At 37.9% G+C, this 15569-nt stretch overlaps 1 protein-coding gene across 1 annotated transcript in view; it reads left to right on the top strand.

Moving 5' to 3' along the window:
• The window catches only part of SGCD (sarcoglycan delta), a 1061368-nt gene that overhangs the window by 419019 nt on the left and 626780 nt on the right, over positions 1-15569 (top strand). Inside the window, exon 2 of the mRNA XM_010331598.2 lies at positions 7095-7258. The gene's annotated coding sequence lies outside the window, so the exon portion shown is untranslated. The remainder of the gene's footprint in view (positions 1-7094; positions 7259-15569) is intronic.

Raw genomic sequence — 15569 nt, 5'->3', positions numbered from 1 at the left:
AGCACATCATTGTGGCAGGTCAATCTCTACGGGCCTGCCTTTCCTGCTTGCCACCACAGAATAAACAGCTTTGTTCAGACATCAGTCAGTGACAGGTATCGTACATAAATGATTGATTCATTTTCCTATACAGATAATATGTCTATACAATGGCTCTATATTACATTCCTACTCAAAGAAATGGACATGAAACAGAGTCCATGCTCTAAACAATTTGGAATAGTAGGAAGACACAAACACATTGTTGCCCATATTACTATTTTTTCATCCTCCTAAAATTGTAAAATATATAGTTAACGTGTTATGCCCATTTAATAGGTAAGAAAATTCAGACCCAGCATGGCACCATTGTATTAATTCAAGTCCCCTCAAAGAGATTTTACTTAAATCTAATACTCACTCATCTGAACTTCTACCCAACTCTCAAGGACTTATATGTCCAGCCTAGATGAAATGTCTTATATTCATGTTTTTTTTTTCCTGTTTTCCTTCTTTCTGTAACTGGTCAGCTGACTTTATTTTGGAAGGATTTCACTAAAGCAAAAATAAAATCCTAAAAATCATTTGACAGTGAATATTGGTAGCAAACAATTGCATACTCAAGTCCTTACCAGATGCTGTTCTAAGTGCTTTGAAATTGATGATCACACAGAACTCTTTGAGACAGGCATCATCATGGTGTCTGTGATGCCGATGAAGCACTGAGAGGTTATTTAAATAACATGCCCAAGGTCACAACGAGTGGGTGGCTGAGCCCAGAATCAAACCTAGGCTGGGATCTAATGCTTTTAGCCAGTATTATCTTTGCATTTTATGGTATCAAGGCAAAATAATATCCTTGTTGATCATCTCCTAGAATGACAGGTTTTTGCTGAGCATCCTTTTTTGTGTTCACAGTGGTGTGATATTGTGGATCTGACTTACTGTGTCACTAAGAACAGGAGATCCAAGTCTGCCGTTCTGGGAATAAAGTGATGCTGATCTATTTTCGCTGATATCAGTGATTCTGATCATTTTTTAAAACCGTGTTGGGTATCTACAGATATATGGAAAGCTAGCAAAAATAGCCCCTGGTAAGTTAATCACCCATCTGTCTCAGTATGTGGTCCAATTCTTCCTTCACAGTAGCAAGTAATGAGAGTGTAGTGAAGTCAGCCATTGCCTGGGTTTGAGGCAGCACAGAGGGCCCACAGTCTAGATTGGAGGCCGTGTGGGATGGCATGCTGCCCTGCAAATTTTGCTGGTATCTACATGGCATGCTGGTGCACTGCTATGCATGGAAGCTTGTGGGATATGGGGACTGATTATGTGAATTCTGCAAAGAGTGGGTGCATTTAGGGAAATCATACATAGTCTTACTGTTTGGCTAGGAATGAGGACCACTCCCCTGGTAACAAAGAAAAATTTATTAAGGCAAATGGGAGACCTGTATTTCTACACAGTTAAATTAGCAAATGTCAGACTGGAAGAGGTGCTGGGAGGATGCACTTAGAGAAGGGTAAGAAAGAGCATCTATTCTGTGTACATTTCTGTTCTGAAAGTACATCTACTTTTACCACTTGCCCACCAGCAGTGTCTAACCCATGTTTAAAAGTTTATGAGAGACACATATTTCATTAACTAGCCAAGAAGGCTATAAATCAGCAATTAGCCCAGGTGCCAGGGAATTTCCTAAAGCCTCATTTTCACGCTCAGTGACATTTTTTTCCAAAGTCCCTTTGATTTCACCTTTCAATTTAAAAGGCTGACCAAGTAGGGAAATAATGCCGATGCATTGGTAAGAGATTATATACCTAGAAGTCACTGGATGTTTTCGATGATCTTTAAAATCCAGCAGCACAGATTTTTTTCCTGTTCACCAGCAGTTCACATGTTTGTTGTCCAGACTAGAAATAAACAGAAAGCAAGGTCTTTAATATTTTAGCTAGTCAAAACTGGTGATTCTAGTTACAGTTGAGTGTACCTAGATGCCCAAAGCATTTTATGTCTTCTAGCCCCCAGTTTGGGTATTGTTGTCACCTGCTGGAAAATACAATCCGTGTTTTATACCTGAGGCTGACCGCCAGTGGTGACGTGGTGCTGGGTTGACAATCTGTGTAGCTCATTCCAGTATGCAGTGTGACCGCCTCAAGGTCTTTGGAGGAAATGTGCCATCTTCTATTTGGGTGCCTTTACTTTTCTCGGCAGAATCTGAGCTGGGCCAGTTTTCGATTCTACTATGAGGAGACTGAGCTATTCCTTTGGATTTTAAGTGGCATTTCTGAGTGTCAGAACTAGGTTTGATCAGAAGTAAAACCTAGGAAAGAAGCAACGGCGACTTTCAGCATGTTTGGTTGAATGCCAGTATGCTCCAGGGTCGGTTCTGAGTTTGAATCCTGATTTGTCACTTCCTGGTTACATGATTTAGTCAGATTACTTAATGTCTCCAAACCTCAATTTCCTTCTCCGCAAATGGAAGTAATATACATGTTGGGAAGCATTGCTGGCAACAAGAATGATATGTGTGCATGCGTATGCCTATATGGTATCTCTACAATAATACTTCTCCTTGAGAGGTAAATCCTCACAGCAATGGTTCTTTAATTCCCAATAGGGCCCAAACCTGTTGGCATAGCTTTAAATTTAAATTCATAATTAGGTATATTTGAATCTATAGTTCATCCCTTCCCCCGGGACTTTTCTGCTCAAAAATCTTAATCAAGATCCATTTAGTGTTGCTGATACCTTCTACGGCTCCCACTCTCCCTGGTTCTGCCTTCTTGGGATACCCGCCCCTCTTGAGAGTCTGTCTTGGTGCCAGGGTATCTGTGAAATCTATGTCTGTGTGCACTTCATGCTCACAGGAATCATTTTTAACACGACCTAACCATTAGAGAGGTGTGGTTCCCACCCTGCCATCAGAGTAACCACTAATTGATACCTCTTGAGGAATGACAGATTCCCTGAAGCGTTCAAGGCTGCCTAACAGGCAAAGATGCCACCTACGTCTATGATTAGCACTCTCCCCATGCAAACACTGGTGATTTAAGATGTATGCTGTTCTTTCTTGATGTCATTTTTTTGATGTTATTCCTAATATATACTTTCACTTTTTATTTTGCCATATAATAACATTAAGCTTTTTATAGTTTCCGAGGATTTCAAACAAGCTAATTTCTGAAGCTGTGCCCTCTGGGCCTAGTGTCCTTTACTGTGCTGTGTGGTATCTTGTTAATAGACGGTGGAATTTAGTGAATACTTTTCTTTTGTTTCTTGATCAAAGGAGGGAAATAAAGCAGAAAGAGGTGTGTGTTGGGTGGGAGGTGGGGAGCAAAGTAAGGAAATGAGAGTAAATTGTTCCCAAGAAAACCAAGAATTACAGAACTATCTGTCTCTATCAAGCAGAAATTGGGATATTTATGTCAGTACACCCTATATCACTACTTGAGAGAATCAACAAATGTGTAGGAATTTGTCATGTCTACCCACATCTGGGCAAAGTTAGGAAATTACAAAAGATAAAGAAAAACTGCTGGAACAAAGTCTTCATGAAGGTAGGAATAAAGTCGCTATTATCATCTGCCATATCCCCAATCTTTAACAAAGTGCATGGCAAATATTATGTATTCCATAAACATTTGCTTTGTAAATGTGCTTTGGATCATGTCCTTGGATGACTTAGAATGGATTGTGAGTACCTTTTCCCTGAAGCATTATAACTATTTATTAGGTTGGGATGTAACTAAACCTGAAAGGTAGGTGACATATTTTTATGTTGTTACTACCTGAACATAGACAGTTTCTTAATATCAGTTAGGAAAAGAGGAAAGAAAGATGCATTTGGATTGACTTGAGACTTGAATCCTCAAAGCAGTCAGCACAATTTCTTTAATAACTCCATCTATCATTGTGCTGAATTACAGCATTGTTTGCTTCCAGAGTTGTGTCTCTTGGCTTCAGAATGCAGGAATAATTGTAGACTGTGGCTTGACATTCCAGAACCAGGGCCAAGATCATCCTCAAATTGCCGGGTACAGGAAAGCAGACAATAAATGAATCAGAAAGCATGACTTTCTCATGTTACAATATTCTGCCATCTGCCCTGGAATGTGGGGGCAGATAGGGTAACTGCATACAACTGAGCCTGGAGTTGGTCCAGACAAAGTTGTCCAAAGTCACTTAGGACTACAAAAGCAATGTCATACGATAAAAGATGGGAAAGATTCAGACTGCAGTGGGGAGTAAGATGAAGGTAGATAAATTTATGAAATGTCATACAGAATGGACGCCTGTAGCAGTAAAAACTTTAAAAATAAAGAACAGTAAAAGTTTGTTGAACACTTACATATGCACAGTAATGAATGATTTACCTATGACTTCATTTCATTTACATAAACATCCTATGTTTATGTAATGAAACCTGGTGGAACCAGAATGGAACCAGCACCAGAACCACGGTAGTAAACCCCAAAGCCTAGTTCTTAAACATGCACCGTGTTTCCTAACCAGTTTTAGACTACTCAGAATAAGGGAGCCTTTTATTATTTAAAAAAAGAAAATTATTTTTTGGGAGCTAAAGATCTTTGAAGGAATTTATGTTACCCCAATGAGGGGTAACATAAAATAAAAATGAGAGGTACTGGTTGGGCTCAGTGGCACATGCCTATAATCCCAGCACTTTGAGAGGCCAAGGATCAGCTGAGGTCAGGTGTTCAAGAAAAGCCTGGCCAACATGGTAAAAACCTCTTTACTAAAAATACAAAAATAGCCAGGCATGGTGGCAGGCAACTGTAATCCCAGCTACTCAGGAGACTGAGGAAGAGAGAATTGCTTGAACCTGGGAGGTAAAGGTTGCGGTGAGCTGAGATGCGCCACTGTACTCCAGATGCGGGAGTACCCCAGGGATAGGAAGGGATGACCCTAAAGAGACATGACAAATTCGTGACCAAATTCGATTTAGATCTGAAGTCTTTTGATGACTGTCAATACCTTTTCCCTAAACACATCTCTTTCCCACCCCCATTTTTTTTTTTTTTTTTTTTTTTTTTTGGTCTAACACTGGATTCCTTTACTTGATACTTTTTATAGTAAAGCAGGGACTGAGATTTGAGGGGATGAAAAGAAATAATGGCATGGAAACAAAGGCAGAAAACCTGAAAAATACATGATAAAAGTAACAATGAGATTTCAGTATTAGCCTCTAAGCAGAGTCATCCTAATACATGCCACGCATACTCCTTAGTTATTCCTAGAAATAGTTTTGGGGCTTTTGTTTGCTAGATTCACAAATATACCTAATATTCATTTTTTGCATCACACTCCAGACTATATCAATTCTTTTCCTAAGCCCAACACTAGAAGACATTCATCTAGTAAATATTTCATAGTTGTCAAAATTGCAGGAGATGGAATGCTTTTGGTTCAAACCAGGCTCAGCCACTTATCAGGTGAGTGGCCATGAGAAGGTTTACTTAACCTTCCCGTCTGGTCATTAATTAATTCATTCAAAAATATTTGTTGAGCTCCACCTTTGTGCTAAGCTCTCAGTGAAATGAAGGGCCTGAGAGACAGCAGGATACCAGAGATAAAATTTCTTGCATGCATGGAGCTTATGTTTTACTGGGGGATGACAGATCATAAGCAGGTAGATGTGTCATATATCAAAAATACTTTTAAACCTAGAGAAATGGGAATGAGATTGGTGGTAGGAGTTTACAATTTTAAGTAATTTTACAAGGGTCCTTACTGGAAAGGTAACATTTGAGCAAAGACATGAAACCGTGAGGAGAAAAGTGTGCCAGGTAGAGGGAATGAGGAGTTCATAGTCTCCTAATAGAGTCAGAGGTTTGTCAGATGTGCAGCGTGGCTAGAGAGGAATAAATGAGGGGGAGAAGAGAAGAGTGAAAGATGAAGACAGTAGTAAGAGAGATGCATCAAGCATCAGGTGGGATCATTTTGACCATTGTAACAGTAACTTTGACTCTGAGTGAGGTGGAATATTTGAGCGGGGGAGTGTCAGTCTCTTACATGGGTCTGGTAGAGAGTTCCAGCCCTAGTCTGAGAGAGCCTGCTTGTGCAAACTTGTAGATCTTTTATAATGTCTTGCACCAGCATGGTAGTAAAAGACGTGGCAAAAAAAAAAAAAAATAGCTGCTGGATTTATTCTGAAGATAGTGCCACCAGAATATGCTGATGAAATGGGCAACCTGAGGTATATATGAAAGATAGGCGTCAAGGTTGACTTGGAGGATTTGAGCCTGACCAACTGGGTGAATGAAATTGCCATTGATTGAGAAAACATACACTTAGAAGAAGGAGGGCTTTAGTATTTTCCAGGCAGGAGCTGGTGGTGGTGGCGATTAAGTCAGATCTGAGTTGGATTGTGTGATATCAGACATGTCTATTGGAATCCCAAGTAGAGTTGTTGAAGAGTCAGTTGACAGAAATTTAGAGTTCAGGGAAATATCTGGGCCTGGAGACAAATCTCAGAGTTGTCAGAGTACAAATGGTATCTCAAGTTGTGGAACTGGAAGATGTACCTGGTGAGAAAGTGTGTATAGAGAAGAGGCTCAGGACTAAGCCCTACAATGTCCTTATGTTGGAAACTGGGAGGTTGAAAAGATATAACAGAGGTAGCCAAGACGGAGTGGCCAGTGGTAGTAGTAAGACTGATACCTTAAAAGTCAAGGAGGGAGGTATTCGAAGGTGGAGTGATGCACTGTCTCCCTGTCTTGCTTTTATGCCAGGCCAGTTAAACACATTGTTTTTGTATACTAAATATTTGCTTGACACACAGATTTAACTATTTCACAGATTATGAATCATCATGGAAAATCACTTTGGCTCTCCCATCCTCAGTTTTCCTGTAAGTTAAATGAGCAAATTTGAATTGTTAAGTTGTAAAATACCTTCCAGCCTTGATATACTATGAATTTTTTTGGTATGATTCTTCAATTCAGTCAAGACTGAACCCATTCAGGCATTATGCAGTTTTATGACAAACAGAATTTAAATAATCTTTGCTTTAGTCTCTCCAAGCCAAATGGCATTTAATTTAACTTCATTTTATTTTTGTTTATCTTTATGGACGTTTTCTTTCTCTTGTAATTTTGCAGACTTGGAAGAAACCTCCATCCTCAGGGATTTGGAGAAGGCTCTACTGGAACCTGTGCAAAAGCTGAGACAACCATCCCTTTTGTGGTGGCCTGAGGAGATTTTCTTAATCCCAATGTTGCCCTGAAATTTATGTGCAGGATTCAAGAAGATTAGGACTGCTAAGGTAGGGGTTTGTAACTTTAATATATTATTTTCTAAGACAAATGTGATACTTTTAAAGATATTTATCCATATTCACAGTATTTCTCCTCTCCCTTTCCCTGACTTTCTTCTCTTTCCTTTGTCTCTTAAAGGAAAAATCTTTTCTGTCTTTAAACTATCCCATCAGCTTCTGAGATGTGTTACAACAGGTGAAGATACAGTGGTAGAAACCGAAGGAAGCCTGCACTGTCTCAGTAATAAAGAGGTGGTCAGAGGGCAAAGTCAAAGCATTCAGAGAGGTTTGTGCAGGTGTCTCAGCTAGAAAAGAAAAGAGAAATGGGGGTAGATACTTATGTGATGAAAGACTCAGGTAAAGAGATGAGTAAAGAAGTGGTGGTGTGTAATAACACTGTCAATTTGTATTTTCAGTGTCCACAGGAGACTTTGACAAAATTTTGTAATTCCTTAAGATCTTTAGGGGAGCTGTCTTTGTATTTATTTTGGATATGTATCCATGCTGGAGAAGACTCTAAGTTGAAGTCAAAAGGTTTCAATTATTTTTGCAAGTTCAACTGATAATTATCACAGTAATGATAATTAGACACTAACCAACAAAGTATGCATTTGCATGCATATACACACATCCTTATACATACACACAAACATAGATGTATAAATATACATAATTCATTGAGTGGTATCTGTGTGAACATGTATATATGTGTGTGTATATATATATGTGTGTGTGTATATATATATATATATATATATATATATATATATATATATACACAGAGTGTCAGGAAGGGAGGGACAGATGGAGAGAGTGGTGAGAGAAAATGGTTAGAACTATCATTTGTGGAGTGTGTATTGTGAGTCAGGCATTGTGCTATGAGCTTTGAAAAAAAATATTATAAGCACAACTCAGAACAACCATCTGGAATAGGAATTTCTGTTCTGGAAAACCAAAGGGGAGATAAGTAAAAAGGTTTTCTAAGGTTGTGTAGCAAGAAAGGGTCAGGGGCCAGGATCATTCCCAGACTTCCCAGAATTGAACTCTCTGTGCTCATCTCCGGTAGAGAGTAGTAGGATTGCATTCGCTTTTGGTTAAAAGCACTGGGGAAAAGATGGTTTTACAGCTGAGAACCACATGGCGTGTTCAAGAGAAGTTGTAGGATGTGTGTGAAAATGTCATTGGTAACTTATTAGATTCCCTTTTAATCTCCTTCAAAAAAGAAAGAGAAAATAATTCTTCATAACCCAAAGGCATCTGGGAACTGGGAGAACAATGTAGGTAAGATGTGGCATCGGCTCCCTTCTCCTGGCACCACAGGTCGGATGTCATGCGTGTGCAAAGTGGAAGTATGGAGCTGTTGAATGTCACATTAATTACAACCACAGGCCTGCTGTCATTTTATTTCTGAATTTCTCACTGCTAAAGTAAGTGTGATGTATGCTCTTAGCTAGTCATGAATGGGCCTTCTTTTGAGGATGAAGCACTTTCTATCTAGTATTCCCAAATGCCAGTGAATAAATGAGCTGTGGTGTTCACATTGCTTGCGAAACTGCTAGAAGACTGCTGAGAGATAGGTAGACGAGTAAGAGGGAGTGTTTCAAACAAACACTCCTCCTCCTCTAGTCAGAATAACTTTTTAAAAAATAAAGTAGATAAATTATCTTGCTCTTTTTCGCGTCTTTAAGGAAGTTTAAGTATGAAAACTTAGTAGGAACTCATTTTTCATTAAGATGGTTTCAAAGGCCCGGTAATTAACCAATCATAAAATAAAAATACAACACAGTGTACCTTTATTGAGTCCTTGTACAAGTATAAACATTCTACATAATTGATATATAGTTGTGGTATGGTTATTTCTTCCCAGTCATTCTGTTTTTTTGTTTTTTTTTTTAAATGGAGTCTCACTGTGTTGCCCAGGCTGGAGTGCAATGGGGCAATCTCAGCTCACTGCAACCTACACCTCCTGGATGTAAGCCATTCTCCCGCCGCAGCCTTCCAAGCAGCTGGGATTGCAGGCACCCACCACCATGCCTAGCTAATTTGTTTGTATTTTTCCATGTAGAAATGGAGTTTCACCATGTTGTCCAGGTTGTTCTCAAACTCCTGACCACAAGTGGTCCTACTGCCTTGGCCTTCCAAAGTGCTAGGATTACAGGTGTGAGCCACTGTGCCCAGCCTTTTCATTCATTCTTGATCTATTGGAAAGGAAAACTAAAATGTTCTCTGCTTGTCCTCAGAAACCTAGAGAAGCTTAGGGATTTGGTTTGGGATTTTGATTACTGAGTTTTTTGGCTTCCAGAGAATCAAACTTTAATTCGGAATGTCTGTGTTCTGTCAAGAATATTCACTTAGATGCCAAGTACTTACAACATAAATTTAGAAAAGTTCTAAAGTCTTGGCTATAAAAATGTTTCTGGTTTAGAGACCAATCAACCGTTGAGGGGAAAATAAAGCACTCTCTGATTGTTGACAGAGGAGGCAGTGAGAAGAATGCCGGTTTGACAGTGCGTGTTCATCATAGGGCTCTCTTCAGCCATAGTATATATAAGGATGTGCCTGTCCCTGTTCATAGACCAAAACCCAGATTCCAGGAAGAAGGAAATGAGGCAGTATTGGTACTATCAATCTGCCTAATGCTTTCTGGCTCTTACACTCTGGCGCATGGAACAGATTTTTCAGATGTCTTTTCAAGTGAAGACACTATAAATTAGTGGCTATGGAACTAGATTTTAGAAAAGGCAAATAAGAGTTCCAAAAAAGCTCCTGTATGAACATTAGAAAGGCCATCTAATTCTTCTAAGTCCATGTTCTTTAAAGTATGTTTCATAAGCCAAAAGCATCAGCAGCATCTGTGCTTGTTAGACATTCAAATTCTTCGACTTTTTCCCAGACTTACTATTTGACTTTGCTAAGTCAAAACTTCTTGGAGTAAGGTCCAGAAATCTGTTTTTTAGTAAGCCATCTAGATAATTCACATGCTTTGCCAAAAAAAAAAAAATTATTGTGCTTTGCCAAAATTTAAAAGCCACTGCTCAACCTGATTTCTGAAAAATAAAGGAGCTTATAAAAATTTGATGTCTAAAAACTAGGATGATTTAAGGCCTTAGTGTGTGTGTATTTGTTTATTTGTATGCATATATAGTGAACACATACATACATGTATACGCATATGACATCAAAAGGGAAAAAATGTTTTCAAAAAACCATAAGCAAAGTTAGTGAGATTTTAATTACTGAATTTGAAATGTACAAAATGGAAAAATATATATATAAAACTAATATAAAAACTAAAGTTAAAATAGCTGTCATTATAAATAAATGGATCCATAAAACAGAATAAGCCCAACATCGAGGCTTATGCCTGTCATGCTACTGTTTAGAGGCCAAAAGGAGAAGACTGCATGAGGTCTGGAGTTCAAGACCAGCCTGGGCAACATAGCAAGACTCTATCTCTACAGAAAAAAAAAATAACAACAACAACAAAAAACAGAAATTAGCCAGGCATCATGGCACATACCTGTAGTCCTAGATACTCAGGAGGCTAAGCTGAAGAGATTGCTTGAGTCCAGGAATTTGAGGTTACAGTGACATATGACTGTGCCACTGTACTCTAGACTGGGTGATATAATGAGACTCTGTCCTTATAAAAATAAATAACAAAACAGAATTGAGAGTTCTGAAATAGGTACATATATATATATGGTCAACTAGCTTTTAATAAATGCACCACATTAATTCATAAAAGATAGAAAAAATGCTTCAACAAATAGTATAAAATAGCTGGATATTTATGTAAAAAATAAAGCAGCTTAACCTCTACCTCACACCATACACAAAAATCGGTTTGAGTCAGAGCACAGATTGAAGCATAAGTCCTTAAAACAACAGCAAAACCCAGAGATCTGGAATAAAAGCTAGAATATCTTTGTAACTTCAGGAGGAAAAGATTTTTTTTAGAAAGCACACAAAAAGCACAAACCATAAGAAGAAATAAGTACTTTAAACCTCATGAAAATTGAAAGCATCTACTCATCAAAAAATATCACTGTGGGAAGTTAAAAACAGTTCCTCTTCAAAGTTTCCTTTCTTGTTTAAGAAAAATTCCTAAGTATTAGATGTAATAGTTTGTTTTAAACACTTTCTTCAAAAGCCTTCTTGCCTTTTTGCTAGAAGCCCTATCCTGTGTAGCTGTTAGACTTGCTTACAGATGTGTAGTACATCCTATGTCCTTGGACTTTAACCAAGATATTTGTGCCAGATGTGCTCACAGGCATGTCCCAGCTCACAGCCTATGTCCCTTCCTTATTTGAACTTCCTTTTTTTTTTTTTTTTTTTTTTTTTTTTGGCTCACCATTGCTTTTACCTGTATAGAAAAGCTTCAAGTTATTAGCTAATTGGGTTTTAGTTTAGATCGTGAGGTCCGGCTCCAGCCAATGGAGATCAGACACAGCAGTAAGGACAATCTCAAATGCGTAAGAAATAAATAGGTCTGCTTTCTTTTGTTCATTGTAGTCCGTGGCAAGATTGCTAGTGGGAGTACCCTTTCTGCAGGTAGTAAAAAGAGTTGCTTGGCTAAGAGATCCTTTGTCCCAGTACTAATTTTTCTTTGCAACACCAAAAAGAAAATTTTTATACATAACCAAGAAAAAAGGAGATGGACCGCAGACTAGGAAAAAATATTTGTAATATATATATTTAACATATATATGATGCACTTCATAAAACTAGATAAAATAGCCAATAAAGACGGCAGTGGTTCATATTTTCTTTGCCTCACAGCACAGCAGCAGGGCTGTGGCTAACTTATCAAGTCTTCTGACGGCCATTCTCTTACAGCTTTCTTCAGCCCTCACTGAATTTATCTGGAAATTCATCATGCATTGAAATTTTGTCTCAGATAATAAATATCTTCATAAATATCTCAGTGTCAAACATGGAGAGAATCAGAAGAACAGAATCACAGTTTCTTGTGAAAAGAAAAGAATCTGGCTGGATAATCCAGAATGTCTACAGCTGGTCTACAGCTGTCTTTCTACGGCTGGTTTTATGTCTTTATTCTGCCAAATATACTGAGTGCCTGTTGAGTCAGGAGTTACATTGAGCTTGGCCACTTGATACCAATATGAAACCTACCCTCTCTTTGGGATCTCAGTTTCCTCAAATGTAAAATGAGTGTTTATATCAGATAAGCCCAGAGCTCAGCAAATACAACAGCGTCTAGGCTTATCTAATTCAATTTCAAGTGGATTAGTAATTAATGTGACTAGAGCAGCACTCTTTGACATGTGTGACAACTATCAGTAATTTTCAACTCTAGTAGGGAATATGAAGGTCCAGACTGAGCTAAAGACATTTTATATAAATTCTATATATAAATAGACTTTTTAATATATATATAAATAGAATTTTTGCTGAATTTTAGCCTTTACTATCTTCAATAAGACTTTGAAATGCTGTTCAGAATGTCTCATTTGAAATATCTCATTTTTTCACCTATATTTTCCAGAGATGTTCTGTTCTTTTCTTTCTACTTCCAACAATAGTTCTTACAAAGTTATCCTCATTTTCTGGATGAGGAAACTAAGGAAAGAGAGGTCAAGTAGCTTTCTTGAAATCAACCTGGTGGAATAAAAAATCTCTCATCTGATCTTTGTGTTGGGCCCTTAAAATGCACGTAATGGGCCCAATTCTATTCCCAGATTCTTCGGTCCTGCCCAACTAAAGGATACTTTCTTTCATGTTCTTTGATTCTGCTTCTGATTCTCATAGCAGCAGAATGTGGTTTTTGCCTTTATTTTTTTGTTGTTTCTAATTCAAATAGCTACCATTTTAGGAGTAGTCTCTTTCTGACAGTTACTGAAAAAAAATCTATGTTTTTCCCCTTGAGCATTATGTTTTGCAGTCTGTTTGTTTACTTGGGTTGAATTTTACCCAAGGCCTTTGAAACTTAACAGAATCTCAGTTGCTGCTGAATTCAAAATCTTGTACAGATTTAGGTCTTATTTGCTGGGTGAACACACACACACACACACACACACACACACACAGTGTTTTTCTGTCTCGTCAACACGAGAAATGATCATTTTTAACTTTTTCTGCAGTTTTAAATATATTGTTTTTCTAACTTAGCAGATAAAACATAGGTTAAAAATCTCTCCACTAAAAATTCACATCTTACAAAAAGACCTTTATTTTTTCTTCAACTTGTTTGTTCTCCTTTGCTTCGCTGCTAAACCCACTCCCTCTTAGCCATTTCTTTTCATGAGACTTTTTCAAATGTTTACACCAGCATTTTCCTCATATTTAGCCTGGATTGAAGAGTCAGCCTATGCCTATCTCATATATTTGTTATGAAGATCAAAGTGGCATAAATACTTTGAAAACTACAGCACTCCGCCACCGCGCGAGGGACTGTGTAACGTGCTTCACATGCAATACACTCCATTGGCCTTTTGTATCATGTTTTTACTCGTTCCCTTCACCTCCCTTCCCCTAGTCTTTCCACTAGCTGCAGTGAATGTCTTCATTTATTAGAAATATGCCATGTCCTTATATATCACCTTTCTTTTGCATTTGTTTTTGTTTGTTTGTTTTGTTTTGTATTTTTGTCTGTAATGCCCACACCAACAGGAACAAATCTGGAAAACTCCTCCCCCTTTAAGTTCCAGTTCACTGGAAGCCTTCTGGATTCATTTGAGCTATAAGTGACAAGTTCCCTGTTGACTCCATTGCAATTTTGCAAACCTGTACTGTACTTCTTACTGTGAAGAGTGTTCATTATAATTGTATTTAAAAGTCAGTCTCCTTCAGTGAAATTCAAACTCTTCAAGTTAACAATTCTTGTTTTTATGAACGTATCTTCTGGTTCCCAACTCTGCCTAGCATATAGTAGGTACTCAATAGATATGGATGGGTGCAATAAATATATTGCAGAATGGATTTACTTTTAAAATAGGTCATTTTCTCATGGCTTATTGGTTCTTTTTGGATTTTCTTATTTTTTAATTTTTGATTGTTTTTGGTTTAGGGTTTTACTTGCTGTCCTAGTTTTACATCTATGTAATATATTTTAGATGTCTTGTATTCATATTTTCCTCCTACCCACTATGTCCATTCTTACCACCTTTCTTTATAATACAGCACTAGGCTCTTCTGCCTTTACAGAAGCCTTCACTTCTCTCATTAGGCCAGGGATACAAGACACCTGGCACATGTGCTACTTACCCCTCTTCCTGTGGCCTTAGAGACATCACTAAATAATTCTAGCTCAGGAGCTGTAGAATCCTTCTAACACATCACTCCACACAGTACTTAGTACCAGCATAGAAACTGAAACCTCTCTGCTATTTCTGGATTAGAAGATTTTCTGTCCAGCTTCCAGTTACTTTTTCCTTGTCTCCTATGCATAAATCCTTGCTTGAGAGACCATGGGTCTTATATTAGAATTTTGAGAAAGTTTAGCAAGCTGCCAGCCTTAATCTATTAGACTTCAGAAGCCAAGAAGCATTTCTGAAATGTGTTGCTACATATGGAACATCTGTGGAGCTGTTTCCATCCTTTGACTTTTTTTTTGTATAAATGAATGTTAATGTCCCTGGAGATTTTTCGGGTTTTAATACACTTCTTTAAGAGACCATTTTCAATATATTTTAGATTCCTGAAGGTTCATTTTCAGGATCTGGACTTCCTAATTGAGTTCTGTGACTGGTGTTGTCTTATCTAGAAATAACATTTTTGATGTCATCATTGGTGGTCTAACAAAAAATGTAAGACATTCTGATAGACAATTGATTCATCAGTATATTAAAGCTGATAAAAACTCCCTCAGAAATAGAAATATAGTCTGTTTATCTAGTTACTACCTTTCTGACATTTTTCTCCCATGACATTACCCTCAATATGTGTTTTTCATTATTTATTTATTTATATTTTAGGATTGGATTTTGCTCTGTTGCCCAGGCTAGGATGTATTGGTGCAAATGAAGCTCACTTTAGCCTTTGCCTCTTGGGCTCCAGTATTTCTTTCGCCTCAGCTTCCCGAGTACCCGAGACTACAGGCGCACACCATCATACCTGGTTAATTTTTAAATTTTTTGTAGAGACAGGGTCTTTCCAAATTTCCAAAGCTGTTCTTGAGCTCCTGCCCACAAGAAGTCTCCTATCTCGGCCTCCCCAAATGCTGGGATTATAGGCATGAGTCACTATGCCAGCCTCGATCAGTTTTTAGAATGAAAATATATGTCTTTTTTTTTTTTCTCAGAAATAGATGACCACAAGTAAATGCACATGGTCTGTATACAATTGCAGGATATGTTTG

This window comes from Saimiri boliviensis, chromosome 1 (genome assembly GCF_048565385.1).
Source record: "Saimiri boliviensis isolate mSaiBol1 chromosome 1, mSaiBol1.pri, whole genome shotgun sequence".
In the NCBI taxonomy this organism is placed as follows: Eukaryota; Metazoa; Chordata; class Mammalia; order Primates; family Cebidae; genus Saimiri; species Saimiri boliviensis.
Note: the sequence above shows the minus strand (reverse complement) of the source record. Positions and strands in the feature narration are given on the sequence as shown.